We start from the raw sequence: 20,800 nt of genomic DNA, 5'->3' as shown, positions 1-20,800 counted from the left end.
AATGTGCAGAGTGTGCTTTCCATGGACAGCAGGCAATGGAACCTGCTCCACCCACCCCCCCTCCCCTACCCGCCCCCCCTGTACCACAAAACAGACAGACAGAGAGATGGAATTATTACCCAGAAAACCTCACCGCCACATACCCCCCCCTTTCTTTTTTTTTTTTTTTACACTCATTTCTGTCCGTAAGTTCCCGGAACACTGAGCTACTATTACGACCAGAATACTTGGACCGCACACCGGTTAGCCACTTGTACGCTAGGAAAAACAAACGCTCCTCACGGGAAAGTGCATCTGCCTTTATTTCTGTCCTGCATCACGTCTGCACGGCGTCCAAGGTAGACCGAGATGTAGTTTTAAATATAATAAGAATGTACAGAATAGGAACTAAATTGTATTTTTTTTTTTTTTTTTTGCGCTTGACAACATTGGGGCAGCGAATTGCCATATTTGTCCTGGGGCAAATCGGTAGAATAATATTTTTTTGTTAACACGCATATTAACATAGCCTTGAGTATTTTATCAGTCGTCATCTACATTGCTCTCAAGAGGAGAAAACATCAGCAAGGACATCAGGTTGCCCATTTTGTCTTTTAAAGCCACGGCCGCCCTCGTCTCACACGTGTCGAAAAGTAAACGACGGCACTTAGCTGCCATTTGTTTGTCAGCCCAAGTCCAAGGACCACATGGATGGAAGGACCTTGTGCACAACCTGCACAATGGGTGTTGGAGCAGAGGAAATGTGAGTCACACGAGGAAGGATGCCAACTTTACAACCAGGAAGTGAGACTCCCAAGATGCTCCAGGTCAAATGAGACAACAAGAACCCTTCATGGATACGCAACCAAAATGCCAAACACGTTTTGGTCATTTGAAAAATATACGTTGTGTGTGTTTTTGTGATGAGTCATCACTGCCATGGGACGTTACCGCCATTAATTGCCGTCCTAACACACTCAAATGTGGGAGTGGGTAGGAACAAGGCCAAAGTGTGGAGAGGGAGAGGAAGGAGATGAATAGATCCAAACAGTCATTAAGATAACGTGAGTGTCGGAGGAATACATCACGCCAGATAAGGGCCTCTGCAGAGAGCAAGGTGTGTCGCCGGGTCTCACCCATCACTGTCGGCGCTAACGATGCCCACAGCCGCTAGGTCAAAGAGATGAACTAGCTTGGCGCTAGCTAGGACGAGGCACAACTGGGATGGATTCAAAATGGGACCAAAGAGAAAAACAACATCCTGGAGGTCAAAGGAGGTGCAAGTGCTCCAATATGACTTTGGACTTTCCCTCTCTGTACAGCTAGAAAACTCCATCCGTGGTCCTGATTAAGAGGACTTATCTTCCCAATTTCCACTTGAGCCTCTTAACTGGCTCCAATGGATGGATCCCTTCTTTCAGCTCGCTCCACTTTTCCTGAGCAGGTCCACAACAAGGCCCGTACAGTGAGCAGCCACACAAACGCTCAATGGGCGATTCATATCAATGGCGACGCCCTCAAACGCTTCTTGTGTTTCCCACTTGGGTTCCCTTCAATGAAAAGCCGCCTGTGAGTCAAATCGAAGGTGTTAAAACATTTTTTGCTCGACGTGTTGAAATGTACTAAGATTCCAGAAATTGGTCGAATTGGAGCTCAGAACTTCAACACCTCACCGACCGAGTCTGCAGAATCGGTCGTATGTCGTGCTGAACGAACGTATTATGTTGACCTCCGGGAGGCTTTTGGAAAAAAAGCTGCCACCCTCCTGCCGCATTCAAGAGGTGTGAAGGAGTTGCCGAGTTTTCCCCTGTTCGGGATCTGTCCCCAACAGCAACAAGAGTGGCTGTGTGCAACGACAAAAAAAAAAATCTCAAAGCACGACCTGTTTTGAACGCAGAAAATCCGTGCTGGTTTACACTCCTCTGGACTTGCGAGCTTGCCGAGAGGAGTGAAGAGCTTGGACCCTCATGCGCTCCCCTCAAGCTGATAAAGTGCCCTGATAAGCGGCGCGATGCTGGTGAAAAGTGGGCCTGCCATGTATGAAAGAGTGGCTTGTCTGCAGACGAGAGGAGAACACCAGGCCCAGAGAAGTACAGCAAACCTGCTGGAAGGGAGGGAAAGGGGGGAGCACAAGAAAGGATGAATGATGAATTGGCTTTGCATGCATGCATGTGTGTGTATACCACCAGCTGTGGGGGGGGGGGGGGGGGGGTAGAAAAAGGGGGAGCCCTGCCATGTGTTTATGTTGACTAATGAGCTAATTACCCCAAGCCTAATCTAGCTCAACTTGTGTCATTTCACAGGAATGCTGCAGCAGTCAAACGCTAGCAGATTATGCCTCATTTCCTGACAGTTAAAGCAGTACAGCACTAATTCCTACGCACACACACACACACACACGCAGGCAGGCACGCATTGCCGTTAGACAAGTGGCCCTCCATTTGCCTTTTTATGTGTTTATGGTCGCCATGACGACAGGGTCAAAAGTTACATCCACCTACCACAATGCGGCTTTATTTGAGGGCCGCAATTAGTAATTGATGGCTGAAAAAGTTTTAATTTCCGTCACAATATTAGCAAACGTGAATTGATGAAGTTCCTGGTTTGGTTCGTATTGTCGGAAAACAGGCAAAAAAATATTCATCTTTGTCTTTCAAAATAAAAGCGAATGATAATAATATTTAATGTCGAGGCTGAAATTTTAAGTCTCTAAATGATGACTTAGTTATCAAAATAATTGCAATTCTTTAAATCAATTAGTTATCGATTATTTGTTGCATTTGGTACAATCCCCATTTCAAGCCAATTTAACATTCAAGAATGTTTACTTTGCTCAACTCAAATTGCTACTGCAGTGGCTGAAATAGTCACAAAATGATTTTTTTTTTTCCTTTACAGTTGAGATGAAAGTCAAACATTTGATGCAAAGCAGACCAAAGTTTTAAGGACTCTAAAGGATGATGTTAATCTAAAGTTTGAGTTGGAGAGCATGGGAGGTCTCCTGAGGTGTAAGTGGGGATTTAACTCTCCTCTGCACCCCCCCCCCCCCCCTCGTGGTCATCAACTACCCCCCCCTCCCCCGCTCCCCTGGGGTACACGCCACGTTACTCCCCCTCAACAAGCTCCCATCCATCACTGCTAAGATTTCACTTTAATAGGTGGTCCTCTTCCTCCGTTCACACATCTTTATGGGAAAATGTTGCTCAGCACAACGAGGAGGCAAATGGCGAGAAGTTGACCTCTGTTTTTCCGTGGAATTCTACAGGGCCCCTTTCACACTACCGCCATTTATTCAGAGATTGCAGGGGAAAACTCCCCAAAGCGTGTGCTCGCATAACCGCTACAACTTTCAGATAATTGCGTGTGCATCCATGTTAGCATCAGTGACGATTGCAGATTTTTTGTGATTCGAGATGTGGTCGGGGGAAATCTGGAATCTACAACCAGATACGCTTTTTTCTTATTCTTCTTCTTTGCGTCTTTTTACACCATGCTACCCCCTACAGGTCTGTCTTGGTACTGCGATCCATCTGGTTTTTGGGAGGAGATTCGTAGTTGTCAGTGGAGTGTGTTGGTGTGCTACATCTACAACCAGATACACTTTTCCGTTCTTTCTTCTTCTTTGCGTCTTTTGACAACATGCTGCCCCCACAGGTCGGTCTTGGTACTGCGGTATATCTGTTTTTTGGGAGGAGATTCGTAGTTGTCTGTTGGCCGTTTTGATTGTACACCTTAAGGACCAATAAGAGCACGGGGTCATGCGTGTGGTATCCCACAATTTAAAAAATGGGTTAATATGTCACGTGCGCTTTACTGGTCGGCCGGAACGCAAGCTGTGAAAAAGTTTCAATCTTCTACGAAGTGTGTGGAGTTGTCTGCTGCGTGTAAGCCAGCAGGCTGAGCTTCGCAGTAGCCTTCCCTTCCAGCAAAAGGCGGGTTGCTTGATGTTTTAAATGGTCTGTGTTTGTTTTCCTTCTGGTCCCGTGTGTGCATGTGAGCCCCGGTATAAAGGCCCGCGTCCTTTTGAAGGGGGATAGCACCAGGAAAGTGAGGAGGTGGGCGAGGGAGGGAAGGAAACCTCGCTTTGGTGTTTTATATATCAACGGAATGACTTCCCTCAAATAAAGACGAGCTCAGTCTGGAACAAGCCGCCGGCTTCCTGTCCAGAGGAGCCTCCATGTTGGAACAATGCGGCCCTGCGGAGATGTCACGTCTCGGCGATCTTTTGTTTCGAGATGAATCATCTGACATCCTGATGAACCTGCCGTACAATTTGAATCGAATACGGCGATACAATGCATCACCATCTTTGGAGCGTCTGCAGCCGCCGGGTCGAGATTAAAGTACTTCCTCTCAAGTGGCTTCCTTTTCACTTTCTGCAAATACGCAATAGAGATGACAATAGAATGAAATGATTGAGGCCACTTCATCTGGCAGCAGCTAACAAATCTGCCAGCGGTGAGGACAAAGGCCTCTCTTTGACTGGCTCCCCTCCGCCATGCTGACTTTCTCACTCACGCCGGCCCCTCATCAAATTACAGCCCCGCTCCCTCCTGTCGTGTTGGCAAACAAAGGTCTTAAAGCATACTCGCCGTGTAATTGCCTCTAATCTCAGACATAATGTGCTCTTTCATGTCCGCCGCTCGGCCAGAAAAGGGACCTGTTGTTCTCGCCGCCCTCCCACTTTCACCTCCAGGACCGCCGCCATTTGTCTTGCTTTGATTTCTATTGTGGCTGAGTCCATTGTGGCGCAGTTAACAGAAAAGATTGGATGATCTAATCATTGGGAATTTCTTAAATGTAGCAAATTATGTACGTATACCGGATAAGTAAACAACATTGCGTATGTTTAAACGTATTTGCCAATCAAAAACTTTTACTCCGTTCTAAAGTAGTTGTCCTCAATTGCATAGCAAACGGAATGGTCCCATTTTGCCTTTGCAGAGACTTACTCATTACAAGCCTGCCTGCCTACCCACGACGCACCTCCTCGCATGAAGATATGCGCCGCGATTAAAATAAACATCATGGGAGCGAGTCAAACGTCTTCTGACTTGGGCGAGCTCCTCCACCTTTGGCCTGAATTCTCTCTGCGGCGAGCATCAGGCAGTCTGCAGCTGGAAGTGTTTTCTGCGGTTTGGCCAGGTGTCTCTGGCCTCTCTGCCTTGCCCGCGCTCGGGATGAGGCCGCCGAGCAAGGCCCGTGTGGGAGTTTGCAGGTCGTGAGGGCTTTGGAAACGTTCCGTCCGCCCACCTGACCGGTTGTAACTGATAGGGGACGAGCGCGGCCCCGGAGAGGGAGAAAATGAAGACGGGCAAGCGGGAGAAAACAGATGATGGAAATTTGGAAAAACAGGCAGCCGGTTTGGTTCAAAACATGGAACAAATTCTTTCGTGCGCGATGGGTAGTGTTTGATTATGTGTCACAGTGACTCAGTGGCGAGCATGAGATGAGATGCAGAATGCGTTGTTGGAATGGCCATCGGGTGTTACGGGCGTATACCCCCTGGGCCCATCTTTGTGGGCTGTTGCAGTGCTTTTCCAAAAAAGTGCTTTTCTCCAAACTTTTATTTCTCTCCACTTTAGAGGTAATAGAATGAATTTTCACATCAGACTAAAAAAAAAAAAGACAAATTGACATTTTAGTACTGATGCTCATTGTTTTATTCAGAAACATAACCAGATTTTTACAAAACTTCAAGTATTTAATTACATTAGTATATGTGGATATTTTACACAATTATTTAGAATACAATTTTTATAATAAAATGTAATAATATAATTATAATTTGGATATATCTTATAGTAGGTGGCTATCGTATGCGCCAAAATCCCGATTTAAACTGTAAAGGTAGAATAGAAGCAGTATATTTTTGGATAATGTGGCAGAAGCTGGCTGGAGCCCATCACGTCTTATGTGCCAAGATGACACACACACACACACACACGCACGCACACTGCTGTTACATAAGACATCCGAGCCCATCCAGACTTTGGAGCGTAGTTCTTACGTGGACAAAAGAGGCGTGTTGGCCGCATAACACACTCCTCCATGTCCAAGGTGAGAGGTCAGATGCACATGGCTTACCGTTTTTACGTCGAGCAAGAGTAAAAATATACAACGGGAACATCTGTCCCCCTTTTCAAAGGCGTCCTCTTCTGACCGGAGTGCTCCGAATCCACTCCACGAGCGTCTGGTCGCTGGACTGGCATGCTCGTCAAAACACGCTCCGCCAGGGGGGAGTCAAGAAGCTCATGCAAGTCCAATCTTCCATATCAGCCCAGTGTACGCTGGAGGGAGAGGGAGACCCCCCCCCCCGACACACACATAGCCTCACTTCTCTTGGGAATGATAAGGCGCTTCCTCCACCCTCTACTCCAGGGGTGACCAAATGCGGCCCGCTCCATTGTTTTTATCGGTCCTGCAATTTTTGATGCATTCATTTAGTTTTCCTTACCTAAAAAAATGCAATGATATTTTTCTTTTTTACATTTTTTCATTAATTTTGCTCAATGAATATTTAATTGGTTCATTGTATAAAAGAAACAAATACCGTGGACGATTGATAAGGAAATAGACGGATGTTAAGATTTGTTTTATTTTCACACCAAAAAATATGAAACCGATAAAAACGGTTTTAGGTTCCCTAAAACAAAGCAGAACAATTTTAAAAAGTTTGTTAAAAAATACACTATCAGTACAGTAAACAATTTTACATATGTTTCCTTTTATCTAATTAATTATTCTTTAGTTGTATCAATTAAAAAATAGTGCATTTCAAACATAAGCATTTGAGTTCATTCAGTATTTTTTATGCATTTCATTTTGATGGTGCATTTCAAGAAACTTTGGGTTGTTTGTTGCTGTAAAAATACAAATGGTTCCTGATTTGAACAACTTCCATTCTTCTTCATTCCTCTTGGAGGTGGGGGGCAGGGGGCGGGGGGGTTGAGGTGGTCACCGATGTGCTTGATTGTCTTGAGGTCAGGCGTTGTGGGCAAGTTCTCCCACTCCAAACTCCCTTCTCCAAACTGTTTTCACACCATCTGAAATTGTCCAAAATGTCCTGATAGGATGAAGAATGAAAATTCATGACCAATTGCTGATTGATTGATGAATTAATTAATCAAACAATGTCCAGGCAGTTTATGGAAAGTCCTCACACACATTTTGCATGTGCTTTCAATGCATTTCCATTTTTTCTACGGCATTTCTTTTCATTGGCAATCAAATGTATATTTGTGTTTGTTTTAGCTAAACGTGGGTTAAAATTAGTAATTTGAAGGAAAAAAAGAAGTGCACCAATGTTTGTGTGTGTGCAAGACGCAGACGCTGTTTAGTCTGTCTGCATCCGAATTGCTTCATTACACACTCATAAATTTGACTGACTGACACTCCCAGGCACACTTTCACTTTCTACTAATTTGGTCTGACGTGCACGGCAGAAACACACACGCCGTAAGCAAAAAATGCTTTTCGAACGTTTATTATTTTTGTTTTTTAGTATTCGTAGCAGTCGAAATTGTTCTATTATAAACACAGCTTGTGTGTTCATTGCTTTAAGATAATTTGAAAGAAAGATGTTTTCGGTTGTTGAGGACAATTTCTATGTTCCTTTCGTTTTTTAACTCGGTCCTCTTAGTTTTTTTTAAGTCGTGTTTTTTTCTGGTTCAGCAGTATGTCTTATTTGTTCCTGCCGTAAAATAGACAACGGGCACTAATGATATTTTGTATTATTAACAGACCTTTTTAAATGTTTGATAAAAACACTTTAGTTATGAATTACTTGCTTAGATTTTTTTTGAGAAAAACATTAGAAAGTGTAAATTGTTGTATTGGCCTTTTTGTACTGAAGATTTAATGCAATTTGAATAATACATAAAATTGTTTGTGAAGTTTCTGCACAAGCTTCTGTTCTCCTGTCCTTTCCTCTTGTAATAATAATAATAATTGTAATAATAATAATAATAATAATGACAAAAACAACAATAATAATAATAATAAACGGGAAATGTATATACACAATTGAAAAGATGCAGAACGGAAAACATATATACAAAATGAAATTATTAGTTTCTCATATTATATTATATATATCTTATTTATTTATTTCTAGCACTGAACAAACAAAACACCCATCAAAAATTAGGTGAGGGCATGTGGGGGGGAATCATGTGCAGCGCAGCCTGACAATTAGCATCTTAAATAATAAAAAATATGCCGTAAGCCACACTTTAATTATCGTGCATTTTATATTTAAAATAAAATGTGAAAGAAATTAAATGCATACGCAACGTATTGTCAATAAAAATGCAAATGTTTTAATGATGACAAATAATACAATGAATGAAAAAGGCGTGTAAAAATAACAAACTGATGTAAACCCGGAAAAATTGCTCGTCTTTTCTTAAATAAAACAATGCAATTTCGGACTTTGGGATGTGGAGAGCAATGCCCCTTATGAAGGACAGTGATCGAATGCGCTGCGTGCATTTCCACAAAAAATGAAACGTGACACCCAGCCAGCGCATGTGACGGAATTTCTATTGCTCGTATGCCCACGGCTGCACTTTGATGCCAGGCCAAAGCATCCATGTCCCAAAAGCCCTTAACAACATGTCAAGACCTGCACTGCATTTGTCTGACAACATCCAACATTTATCTGCAACAATCTTGATATCATCTTGCAGCTTTTTATTTTTTCTGAGTCGTTCCGTCAAATGAAATCCCATTTTGCTTGTATGACTCGAAATTTTCATTAAATACTCGCTCACGTGACTTGAACACCAAAACACGCTTTTCATTTTTCATTTTTCCATAATGGGCCTCTGGAGATCCAATACAAGCGCTGCGTGGCCACTGGACGCAGCGCAGCAAATATTTCGAGTCATTGCTCGCGTTATCTCGACCTCCACCAGCTGTCAATCTGTGGCCTGCAGCTAATTAAAAAGGGGGAGGAAAAAGTGGAGGGGGGGTCTTTGTGCTTTTATTTGTTTACCGTGTGCGTGTGTGTGTGCGTGCATGCGTGCGTGCGTGCGTGTGCTCACCTTTCCTTAAATCACTGCAATGGTGGTAAAACGCTCACATGGAAGAAAAATGCTGACAGGTCGATGATGCTTTGTCGCATGGATTTGATCTTCAAAATGTTGATTTATTTAATAATAATTTAAAAAAAAAAAAAAAGAACGCACCATATATCTTGAGGACTCATCAGCAATCTTGCTCTGCTCCTTGAGACGGCCTCTAAGAAATGAATGCCACGGAACAAACCATTTTTAATTGTGTACAGTAAGATCCCACTTGAGTGTGGGTGCGTGTGTGTATGTTGTTATTTTGAGGCCGGTCTGGGCGCGTGGCTCTCTGCTGCCACCTGTCTGCCGCTGCTGGAATGGTCCAGCAGAATGTGCTGCGTAATACTCAGGAGGCTCTCGACTTGACAAGTTGCTCAAGACTTTTCACATAGCATATGTAATTCCGCACACGTTTAAAAGATGTATTATGCTTCTTCCATTCACTTTTTGGGGTGTTCCAAGTTCCACGTTCCTTGACTGGCTCCAATCATTATAATGTCAAAATGTGGAGCAAGGCTTGACTGTTTTTCCTCATTCCACAAGGAAGAAAAAAAAACTTTGTATTCAAATTGGCCTCAATTTAAACACAACTGATTCAAATCATTCTGACTTCTAAATAGTAAACTCAGATATTTGAATTCCACATTTTCATGAGGCATATTTAAACTGCTACACTTTCCACGAGGTAATTCCCAAATTCAAATTGAAATTGAACAAATCACATTCATCGAGTCTCTACCACTTCAAACCACACTGTAAAAAAAAAAAATTGCAAGTTGTTTCCCTCCCCCAAATCTTCGGCATTCACTTTTTACAGAAATTGCATTTTTTTGTTGATTTAATGTCATTGTCGATTTTTGTATCTTGCATCAAATACCTGACTGACAGAATCATGTTGAGTGACTTACAACTCCAAAAAAGAGGAACTAGCCAGGAGTAGGCTAGTAGTAGCATTATTCTTTTTTTTTATCTTGTTTTGAACCAAATCTGCAGCACACAGCTGTGCTTTGACTGGAAAGCTCCCCAGGAAGCCATTAAAAACGCAACGTAAATAAAAATCAGCTGCCAATCAGCTGTTTTGTTTCAAAGTACGCGCCAATCAATTAGCAAACGGCTTTCCCAACCCTGGCAACAAGCTACCGTGTTTGCTTTCACATGAACAACCTTCAAGCATCCAGTCATCTCCTTAGAGATTGCGCCGAAACGCATCGATGATTCTGTCGATTATGTCACAGAGCTTCTTATAATCTCCCCTTTCTTCCTGCAGGGTTTCCTCACGGCTCTTTTGAAGGCAAAGTAGATCTCCATCCTCTGCATCCATCTGCAAACCGGTGACACTCTGAGGTATTTTCCCCCAGGGGATGCTAACGCCACGCGAGGCTATTGATTTGTAGCTGAGCAGGCGCAAATATGAAATCCATGCAGCTGTATTGCTCATCAGCAACTGGCAGTGTGTGTGTGTGTGTGCCAGTAAGGGTTGATACAGTAGGAGGATGGAATGCCGTCGGCACATGTGACAACACTTCCCCGACCGCAAAGCATTGAAAACAGGCCCCCGTATTGCATTGGTTTAGTTATTTGATAAATAGCTTCGGAATGAGTTAGCGCTTGGCGTCAAAGCAAACACGGCTTTCTTATTCTAAGTACAGGAAATGAGAAAATAACGGGACACAAACTCATCACAGATTGAGACAAATGTGCTTAGTCTGGCCGACAAGATCGCGTCTGTATTGTGTCTCAAAGCGAAGATGGAGGTGGTTATATATTCCTGACTGTGATGCGCCTTACATATTTTTTTAATCATTAAAAATGACTCAAATTGACATTCATTCGTTTGAAAAATGACACATTGTTATCCAGCTGCCACATGACGATCAAATAATGACGATAAATGACATCTTTGAGTCAAAATGCACAAAGGTAAAATAATTATGGTACACTTGTCACATTTTGGGTTGAAATTAATCAGTTTGATGGGGTGGTTCTGTCTCACCCAGATTCATTTTATGGCTTTTTTTGCTATTTTGATTGCGTCCAAAACATTTCTCAGTGTTGCCAACTTGACGACATTATCTCGACCGATTTCTTACTTTTCAACTATTTATCCCAAACAAAAGCAACTAGCTTATTGGAGACTTAAATATGTCTCCAAGCGAACATTTAATTTATCCTCGAAGGAGTAAAGCAAATAAAAAATGTGGGTGGGGGAGTATTTGAACTTGTCAACCTTCACACCCCCGTTAGTATTTCGAAAATGCAGACCTTGAAGGCAACACCTCGGACATGTGCACAGTTGCTGCCTCGCAGCGCTGAACGCCGCTGCTTGGTTGTCAAAACAGTGATTGACTTCCATTTGATTTTCCTAAAGCCTGCAAACTCCAGCACGGAGCCTCCGTCAATGCGGGCGGACCAGTTGAGAAAACAGGATTAGTCACTGTGGCAACACCTCAAACGCGGAAGAGAAAAACGATTCTCGCCCGACTGACGGCAGTAATGACACCACGCTGTTTATATTAATATTTGACAAGGGGCGACTAAACTGTTCCACTATTCTCCGTTGACACTTTTGTTTTTTGCCTGAAATGTGCCAGTCTGTGGTTGAAATTCTCGCTGGAGTGATATGTAACAGGAGAGAGTCCAAACACTAACAGGGTCAAGGGTGTCAAGTGACTGAGAATTCCTTGAAAGTGGGCTTAGCTTGGAGCGGCCGTCACTGAGTCGGCTTGGGAATGCGTTTGACGGGACTGACGTGGAAAGTGAAGACAATGGGTGTTTCACTTTTGTAAGTGGACAAAATGATTGGTCCCACAGTAAAACCACTTGAAAAAATACAGAGATAAAAAAATAAAAAAGGCTCGGAGGTGGTGTTTAAGTACATTAGCGGGTGGCAACGCAAGATGGCCGCCGAAGCACGTGTCTCGGGAGGGGCTTAGTTTTGGTTATCAGGTCTGGGTGGTATCTGAAAAAATGTACCTGATCTTTCCCGGCCCTATTGGCTTGGCCTCCTTCAACTTAGGCCACGCCCCAGCTTGTTGTCCTGAAAGTTAAACCTCAGCCCTTCTTAAAACGAAGCGGCACGGAAATTCACTGCTGTTTGTTCCAGAGAATCCTCTTGATTTATGATGCTCAGCTACCGATAAGAAATTTGCTCCACTGCCAGGCCTCAGGTCACGTTCTAGTGGAGCTTCTGTTTGACGCCACTTTGGCAACCGTGACAGAGCTCTTTTTGAACCACCTCGCTGCCCCAGACAGTAGGCCATCCTGCACGCCGAGGCTCATCCGGCCCTTCGCTGTACGCACTGTAGCAAAAAGATATGAAAAGAAGGAGGTGAATCGGGGCAAAGATACAAAGGGAACAAATGAGCGATAAGGTGTTGAGACAAAATATAGCAATGAAAAAAGGTGTTATCGGTGCGCCTGGGCTCCCTGGCCATCGGGTCAGAAAGGGTGTGAGACATTAGCTGGCGTAGCTAAGAGCGGGAGCTCGTTAGAAAGCGTGTGGGGGCCATAGGAAGTGCTGCGCCGAGAAGATAACAGCGTGTGAGCGTTGGAGGGGGCGAGGAGGAGTTGAGAGAGTAACAGTGCCCTCGGCCCTGCCCCGCTTTCCTCTATTCACTACACGTATCCTGTCTACGCGCTGCTCCTTAATGGCTTTTAATGAGCTGCCAGTGAATCTCTCTCGCCTTCCTGCCTTCACACAACATGCCGGCCGGGCAAGGCCCAGTTTAAGTATTGACACGGCAGGATATGGAGAATTGATTTGAGCCAGACACTCAGACATATAAAGAAAAGTTGCCAAGCGCCACAACTTTTGGACAACTGTAAAATGTCCTCCTTAATAGTCCTATAATGTTTGCCCCTTTGTCTCCCCGTGGAGGCCATCCCGCCACCGCAGACATTCCTGAAAAGCAATGCAGCCTCTTCTCATCTCTCAACTATGCAGCCAGCAGAATAGAGAGCTGGACTCAACCCAGTTCAAAAAGAAAACCTCTAATCCGAGACTTAACTCGATTACTGGGTGTCAAAAGGGGATCAGAGGTTTCGCTCACCTGTCCAAGAGATACAAGTGGAAGCCGGGGGAATAAGGATGCGAGGTGACTCCAATACCATAGGTGGCGCTGTGTCCTCATTCAGACTTTTGGAAAGTAACTGTCAAAGTGGTAAGTCCATTTATGTGTAATTGTGTTGCATGCTCCAATGTGCAGTCAACAGCAACATTCCCTGTTTTTTTTTTTTTTCTAAGAGTGAGACGAGGAACATTTGCAGGTCTATTCTGCACGGAATATCGTCGTGGTGACAGCAACAGATGGCAGTTAGGTTAGCGGGAGTCATAAAATCCACGTCGATGATGCTGATGACGGCAATAATAGCTCCAGTGGCGCACAAGTACACTTGCAGGTGCAGGAAGCGTGCGTATCCATGCAAACACCTGAGTGTCTTGGCAACCCTCAGAGGAAGGGTCCTGGCTGTCGGACATCCCAGAAGACCCCCTAATCAGTGGGAACAAAGAGGGGAGGGGCTCAAGCAAATCCCCGAAATAGCACGAGAAGTGTGTGCACTGGCAGGATGTAAGAAATCTGATGCAATGACTTGGAGCTTGAGGAGTAGACAGGTGAAAGGTTCTGTCACTGGCAAAACAACTAAATATTTAAGTAGTTGTGCTTATCTTGCATTTTATTTCATGTGAATGGATATATGTATATACAATATGTGATGGGACAATCTTAACATGTTTACTAAAATTGTTGCTAGGCAAGGCCTTTGGTGGGTTCATACAAAAGTAGTGCTTTGGACCCACTGGTGGCATCCATAATTGCTTGTAAAGTTTGAATTGAATTAATTTGGCTATTCACTGCAGGGCTCAGGTCCCTCTATCTCAAATATGAGTGCAACACAGTTAAAAATGTAGTCGAATAGGAAAGTAGTAATTGTGATTTGTATGGGTTGCAAAGCAGAAAAATGCACTTGCAGTTTTCAAAATTAAATTCTAATGGAATTCGTGTTTTGGAATCATCATTTGGTATATATTTTGCAGACTTCAGGCGACACAGACATTTCTTTAGGTTTTCCCCAAAGTTTGACTTTTTGTGACGAGTGAGTGCACACTGGAATTCTTGAAAGTTCAAAAAAGACCTTTTGTGGTCCTCTTGTCACGTTCTTTGCGACCCGGATCGCTCACATGTGACAGCCGGCCACCTCACCCCCTCCCCTCGTGTGTTACGACTGCGATCTTGCCATAAATCTGTTTTTGTGGCACGTGCGCACTTACTGGGAAGTCCCAGTCAGCTACTCTCATCATCTCCTCTGGATTCTTTTCCACGATAAGTCCTCCATATGGACTTATCGTCCCATCCCAAGTAGCGGATGATAAAGTGGACAATAAGTTGGGGGGCCACTACGTACCCCCACACACACACACCTCTGCCCCGCCCCTCACTAACTACTCTGGAGGCCACAGATTAGGCCTCTTGCACTTCCTTTGGAAAACAGGCACAGGACCCAAAGGAAGCTCCTGTCAGCTGTGCTCACTCACCTCCCCGGCCTCCCTCACTTTCTCTCTCTCGTTCTCTTTCTCTCCTGTGCTCGCTCTGAGAAGAAATGCAGGCCTCTCCGAAAGGTCCACGCCGGACACACGAGGCCAATCGTTGTCAAGCTACTGCGCCATGTCACACTGACACCCTTCCTTTGCAGCACAGGATATTAAAAAGACAGTCACTAATACGACGCAGTGCGTGCGGATTGAAACGGAGTCATTACAGGAGGGAACAGAAATAGAAAAAGTCTCCTGCTGAGGAACATCCTGCTGCTGTGCTGCCAGGGTTTGCAGGTCAGGTGATCAACAGTTACCGCACCCTTGACTTTGAGCACCAAAAGCACAATTAAGGTCAGCGGACGTGGCCCCGCCCCCCTGATGCAGTTTGAAGATGGTTGCAAGGTCACGGACAGGAAAGTAGGGCGCTTGCCTGACTGAAATGTATATTAGTTATTTATTTATTGCATTTTTTTTTAAATGATTATTTTGGTGAATCATTTCATTAAGAAGCGGCCCCAATGTTTGATTTGACTCATGTATTGGCTCGCATAAGATGAAGCTAATGTTTCGGCTAGAGAAAAGGTGTCTCATTGTCCCCGGTTGACATGTTTCAACATCTTCGGGGGCCTTATTCCCGCAGCCAGGGCTAGACGTGGAAGTCATTTCAGACGACTGCGGGATTGTCGATTCTATTTCAAGCCTCAGCCACAGACAGTTTAGATCTACTGCAGGTTCAAGTATGGAAAGCCAAAGTAGGTAAGGCTCTTTGTCAGACCGCAGTGAGCTGAAAGCTGGCACATGATGCCCTGGCCACCGCAAAATAAAACCACAGGTAAGGTTTTCCTGAGACCTTGCCAGTGTTTGAAGCAAAGGCACGCAGTGAGGAAAACAACCCGTAGCCGCCCACCCCCCTGATGAAATCCAAGACGGCCTTTCCGCCAAGACTGTCGCTCGCCGACGTTGTCCGCCGTGACGGACGGCGAGCAGACGAGGGGATCTCCTGGAAGCGCTGGGGTGAGAGGCCGCAACATTTGAACAACACTGGACCTTGTTTGATCCAATCAGGCTTGGTAGAAAGCAGACACGGACCACTCAGACCCCCACACGTCCTGTTTTGGACGCTTGCTTGTTTGCTGTGAAGGGGAGCTCTACCACGCGTCCTCCACAGGAGACCACAGCAAGTCATTTTTTCCTCAGACAAATCTGAAAGTTTCAAAGGAAAATCCCGTCGTTTGGTATCAAAATGTAAAAGACACTGAAGCATGGTGGGCTTCGTGGTTAGCAAGTCTGCCTCACAGTTTGATTTCCCCGGGGTTAGAATAGGCTTGGGAGAGTATGGAAAATATCTTCAGCACAAATTGTTGGATTGATATTGAAATCACGATTAGCATATGTGATGTGTGTGTTTCAGTAAATTTATTATTTTAACAACAAACCCCGCATGATTCGCGTCCATTTGTGCGACAAAGCTTTCAATAAAAATATGAGCATTATAATTAAACGTGAAAGAACAAGCACCACTTGTAGCTATGCTCACAAAATCCGTTGGCCCATTCAGCAATATGCGGGGAACGAAGCTAGCTAGCGAAAGCTAGCTAAACTGACTGAAACAGCTAGCCAAATGCTCAAATCAGGCTAAGTTCAGCAAAAAAATAGAGGACACCTGGGAGCTGTTTTAAATGGTCAAAAAAAGCCACGCCTAAGACAGTATGTCCCCTTAATATCTTTGAAGTCTCTTTTTACATTTCTTTTCCGCCGAGTGACAGAAAAATGACACGCTTGTGCGTCACTGTGAAAAAGCTGCCTTAACATTTTATGAAACATGTTTCTTTCAATCAGCTTCCCGTGTTCACATGAACAACGTGCCAACTTCCTAGTCCCTTTGGATTGCTTTTCCAGCGTAGCGCGTCCAAACCAATAAAATAAAAATGACATACAAACGTGCAACGTGCCAGCCCAATGTTGCTTTGACCTTCTCAGAGCAGAAGCCCCGGCTCGTGACATCAATGTGTCTCGTTATCGTCAAAGTTCCATTTGAGCCCGGCCAAAAATCCAGACACCTAAACGCCCCGCGCGCCCCTCCGGAGACTGGTTCCGTGATTTGACAGGGTCCGGGCCTCCGTCTGGCCAGGCCTGGAGCGGAGCGGGCCGCCGAGGAACGATACGTGATAAATGGCTCTTATCTGGAGGCCGCGGCGTTGGGAAGCCGACTCTGTTTCCCTCCGATTACATTAGCAGGCAGGAAAATCGGACGCGGGGGAATGGCTGGAATTCCACGCCGCGCGCACGGGGCAGGCGCTCGTTTTCACTTGTTTGCTGACTGATAAAAGAGAGCTGGTGGAGGCAATGAGCAGGCGTGTTCTACGGCATGTGGGTACATATCTACGAGCGCTATTTGGCATGAGTGCATGACAATACGCAGCCCAGAGAGCCGTGTGATTTGTCAAGATTACATAATGGTTTTCAATTGGCCAAACTGTAGTCTATTGTTTGTCTTCCACAAATTGAAAGTGCGACATGCAGTATATGACACTGTTTTTCCCCCAGAAATAGCCCAGTGATTGAGGCAATGCTTTACTGATTGCGCATTGAGTTCACACTGGATGATTCATGACGGGGTCTGGGTGTCACAAGTGCACACTTAACTGGATTGTTTCCCAGCCGGAGGCTTGCCTCCACTGTGGCATCGAGCCCACCACTAGATTAGGCACATAAGTGAATAGTAGTGTCAGCCATTTTTAAATTTATTCTCAGTTCAATCGTGCTTTAGTCAACCTCGTCCCGATGTCGAGTTGTAGTCGAGCACTTTTAGTCCAAGAAAACATAATTTCATTTGTTTGTTTTTTGTCAACAAAACGTTTTAGTTTGATTTCAATTATTATAGTGGCTACTATTGCTCGTAAGTTAGCCACCGTGAGTTTGCATTCGGTTTAACGTTATCGTTGGAGCATTATAAATTATAAATTCTTTTTTTGCGTTCACTTAGCCCCGCCCTCCTTCTCTCGTCACTTTCTTTCCATATGTTGCAGAGTGTAACTCATACCAGCAAATAACAGCGGGTATGCTTCAGACATTCAGAACCATCCGGACAAACCATCCACCTCCACAAAGCGATCAAATGAAAGTCGCCTTAATTGAGTTGCGTTTAAGCGGTGACTGGAAAGGCTATCTTGTTGGCGAGTGCGGCAGGCAGGCAGGCAGGCCCGCTGGCACCACGTTGCAGACGCAGCGGTAGACGGCTCCGTTTAGCATTACATCGGCGGCTCCCTGCGGGCCCGTCCTCCATCGTGAGCAGAGGCCTGAGGAAGTGCAGGCTCTCCACCAAAAAGGCTGGAAAATAACCAGTGCGAGACGAAGAGAAGCAGCTTGTGCCAGTAAAGTATGTCGGCCGCAAAGCGTGCAGTCCCTGTACCTTATTTTTGCACATATATATACTGAGTCCGATTGTTTTGAAAGAAACGTGTTATCGGCTGTCAAACACCAAGGTGTTGACAGACATATTTGGGAAGAGGTGTCAACATAAAAGTGCAAAGAAACAATGTACAAGGCACTTTTTCTCCCGAATCAGTGGAGGTAGTTGCTGCGTGTTGTTTGTGTTTGAACTTATTCACCATCCAGTTTGGTTATCTGCCTTCTGCATGCCTGCACAGCACAGCAGGGGTCCCCCGGGAGAACAAAACCGCACGGGTGGGTACGAGGCAGTCCCACCATTCACTCTTAGGTACTGTCGCCCCTCACCTCCTCCCCTCCCGTCCCGTGTGTCCCGCCAGGCTCCCTTATGACCTGCTGATAAGGGCAGCGGCCGTGCCCAGCGCCCAGCAGTGGCCCTTCCCTTTTACACAAAGCCAAACAAGGATGGATACTCCAAAACAGCTTCGATCAAAAAAGAAAAAATACGCCTGGGCTAAAAGTTTGCATAATAAATCAACAAGATGAACTAAACCAAAAAAAAAAAGTGTCATTTTGATGAAGTCATTTGAAATGAGAGAAGGCCACTTGAGTAAAATGTTCCAAAATTGGCCAACACCTCTCCACAATGACACACACGCACCCTTACACACTCTTTAGCAAATACCTGCACCCCCCCACCCACTTTTCAATCAATCACATCATAATTCAAAAAGTGCGTGTGTGTGTGTGCATGCATGTGTCTGGCATAGCCCGTTGTAAGTCCCTGTTACGATTTGTCTGGACATATGTAACAAGGCTCATCAATCTTCTTCAGGGTTTGAATTAAAACCACCTGGACCGACTCATGAGGTGGAAACACACTGCTGGCCTGTCACACACGGGAAGAGTGGCCAGTCTAACAAAGGCGCAGACAGATAGAGATGGAGACCTGGGCACAGTACAAGACCTTGACAATGAAACTTTATCCTTCTTTTTGCAAAGAACCAGACAGCAGATGGAGGGGGGGTGCTATGCTACTGCTGAAAGCTAACCCATTTGCAGTTTTCCGGCTCTTTCTGTCCCCATATTGGTACGACAATCATCGGAGAAGTTGCTTAAGTGATACATCTTAACTAAGAGACAAGCTTTGATTGTTGGGGAGGAGCTAAATTTAGCCTGGGTTGTTAGTGGAAATTATGGAGAATTTACAGCAACTTAAAGTGTGATATTACCGTATTTTCTGGACTATAAGGCGCACCGGACTATAAGGCACACCTTCAATGAATGGCCCGTTTTAAAACTTTATCCATATATAAGGCGCACCAGACTATAAGGCGCACCATTAATGCAATCACAATATAATAACTTGAAATAGCGAAAACAATAACAATATATCAATAATGTTAATATCACACAACACATTTGGCCCGCGGGCCGGAATTTGGTCCATATATAAGGCACACTGGACTATAAGGCGCACTGTCGGCTTTTGAGAAAGTTTGAGGTTTTTAGGTGCGCCTTATAGTCCGGAAAATACGGTATTTAGGATGGCATGTACAACCAACTCAGGAAAGATAAGTCGCGCTTCGGAGTAAAGCAGTGCAGGTTGATCAATTCCTGAGGAGTCTTTCTCACTGTGCGTGTGGCTGAGCAAGGTGACCTCGGTCAAGTGACTTGACTTCTCGGCACCTCAGCCTAGCCCAGCTGTATCAACACCAGAAGGCTCTCCACACGGACGGGCAGTTGTTGGGCCGGCACTGTGTCAGGAGTCTGGCTTCAGCCCATCACGCAGACACTGACTGGCTGTTTGTGTGAGTTGCAAAGGTGGGGGTGGGGTTCTTCCAACCCACACCCCTGCCGCAAATCTACTTGATGGAATTCAAATGATTCCTCTCCCGCCCCCACATGCCCCCCACTGGCAACCATGCCCTGAGTAAATAAGCAGCTGAGGTCAGGGCCAAAGCAATCAGCACCACCGGGTCGCTCTTAATGGATTTGTGTGTTTGCTGACAGGTGGCGTGCCGGTGCCTCAAAATCAATAGTCCAAGTATCTTCTTGAAATGTAACACGAACTTCTAGGTTTTTATTCCTACAAAATCTATATTTGTTGACATAACAGCGCGTCTTATTTGGGGACAAACACTTTTTGTAATGTGCATTACCGCCACCTACAGGGCCGGAGTAGAATGTTAACGACCACCAGCTATCAAATGTTATTTAAAAAAAATCTTTATGTTCATGGAGTGGTGATTCTGTATTAGGTCCCTTTTGTTAAAATGATAAATCTGCTTTTTCTTGTGCTGTATTTTTTTTTACTTTCTCAGTTCTTCAGTTCCTATACTGTGATATAAATGTATTGTATGGACCGTAACGATTATCACATAATCACTGTATCGTGATATTATCATTGGCAAAATATGGTGATAATATTGTATGGCAAGCTCCTCCGGGATTCCCTCAACTATCCGATGTGACGTTTGTGTAATAAATCACGGAAAATTGTTGCAGATGATATATTAGAAGCAGAGGCAAGCATCAGACTGGTTTTCCTTTAAGTAGCCTACCAAAGTGGTCTAATTTTTCATACTAAAAACGCCACAGACCTACAGGGTCCTTATTCAAATAGATATTTGATGCCCCCAGCAGTGACATTAAAAGAAAAAAAAAACATAAACCGCCAATGTCATGACTGTGAGAAAATCATCTTGGGGGAGGAAGACTAAATCGGACGTCTGTTTTATTATTGTTTCTGGCGCACACGCGCGTCTGCTGAGCTGCCCAGATGGCGATTGTGCTCCAGCTTATTGTACCACAGACACATCTTTCA

At 44.7% G+C, this 20,800-nt stretch overlaps 1 long non-coding RNA gene across 1 annotated transcript in view; it reads left to right on the top strand.

The window, feature by feature from the left end:
* The window catches only part of LOC119137693, a 136,235-nt gene that overhangs the window by 97,617 nt on the left and 17,818 nt on the right, over positions 1 to 20,800 (top strand). The window contains exon 4 of the long non-coding RNA XR_005100986.1: positions 10,318 to 10,394. This is a non-coding gene — a long non-coding RNA (uncharacterized LOC119137693). The remainder of the gene's footprint in view (positions 1 to 10,317; positions 10,395 to 20,800) is intronic.

The sequence above is a fragment of the Syngnathus acus genome, chromosome 17, assembly GCF_901709675.1.
Source record: "Syngnathus acus chromosome 17, fSynAcu1.2, whole genome shotgun sequence".
Lineage (NCBI taxonomy): Eukaryota > Metazoa > Chordata > Actinopteri > Syngnathiformes > Syngnathidae > Syngnathus > Syngnathus acus.
Note: the sequence above shows the minus strand (reverse complement) of the source record. Positions and strands in the feature narration are given on the sequence as shown.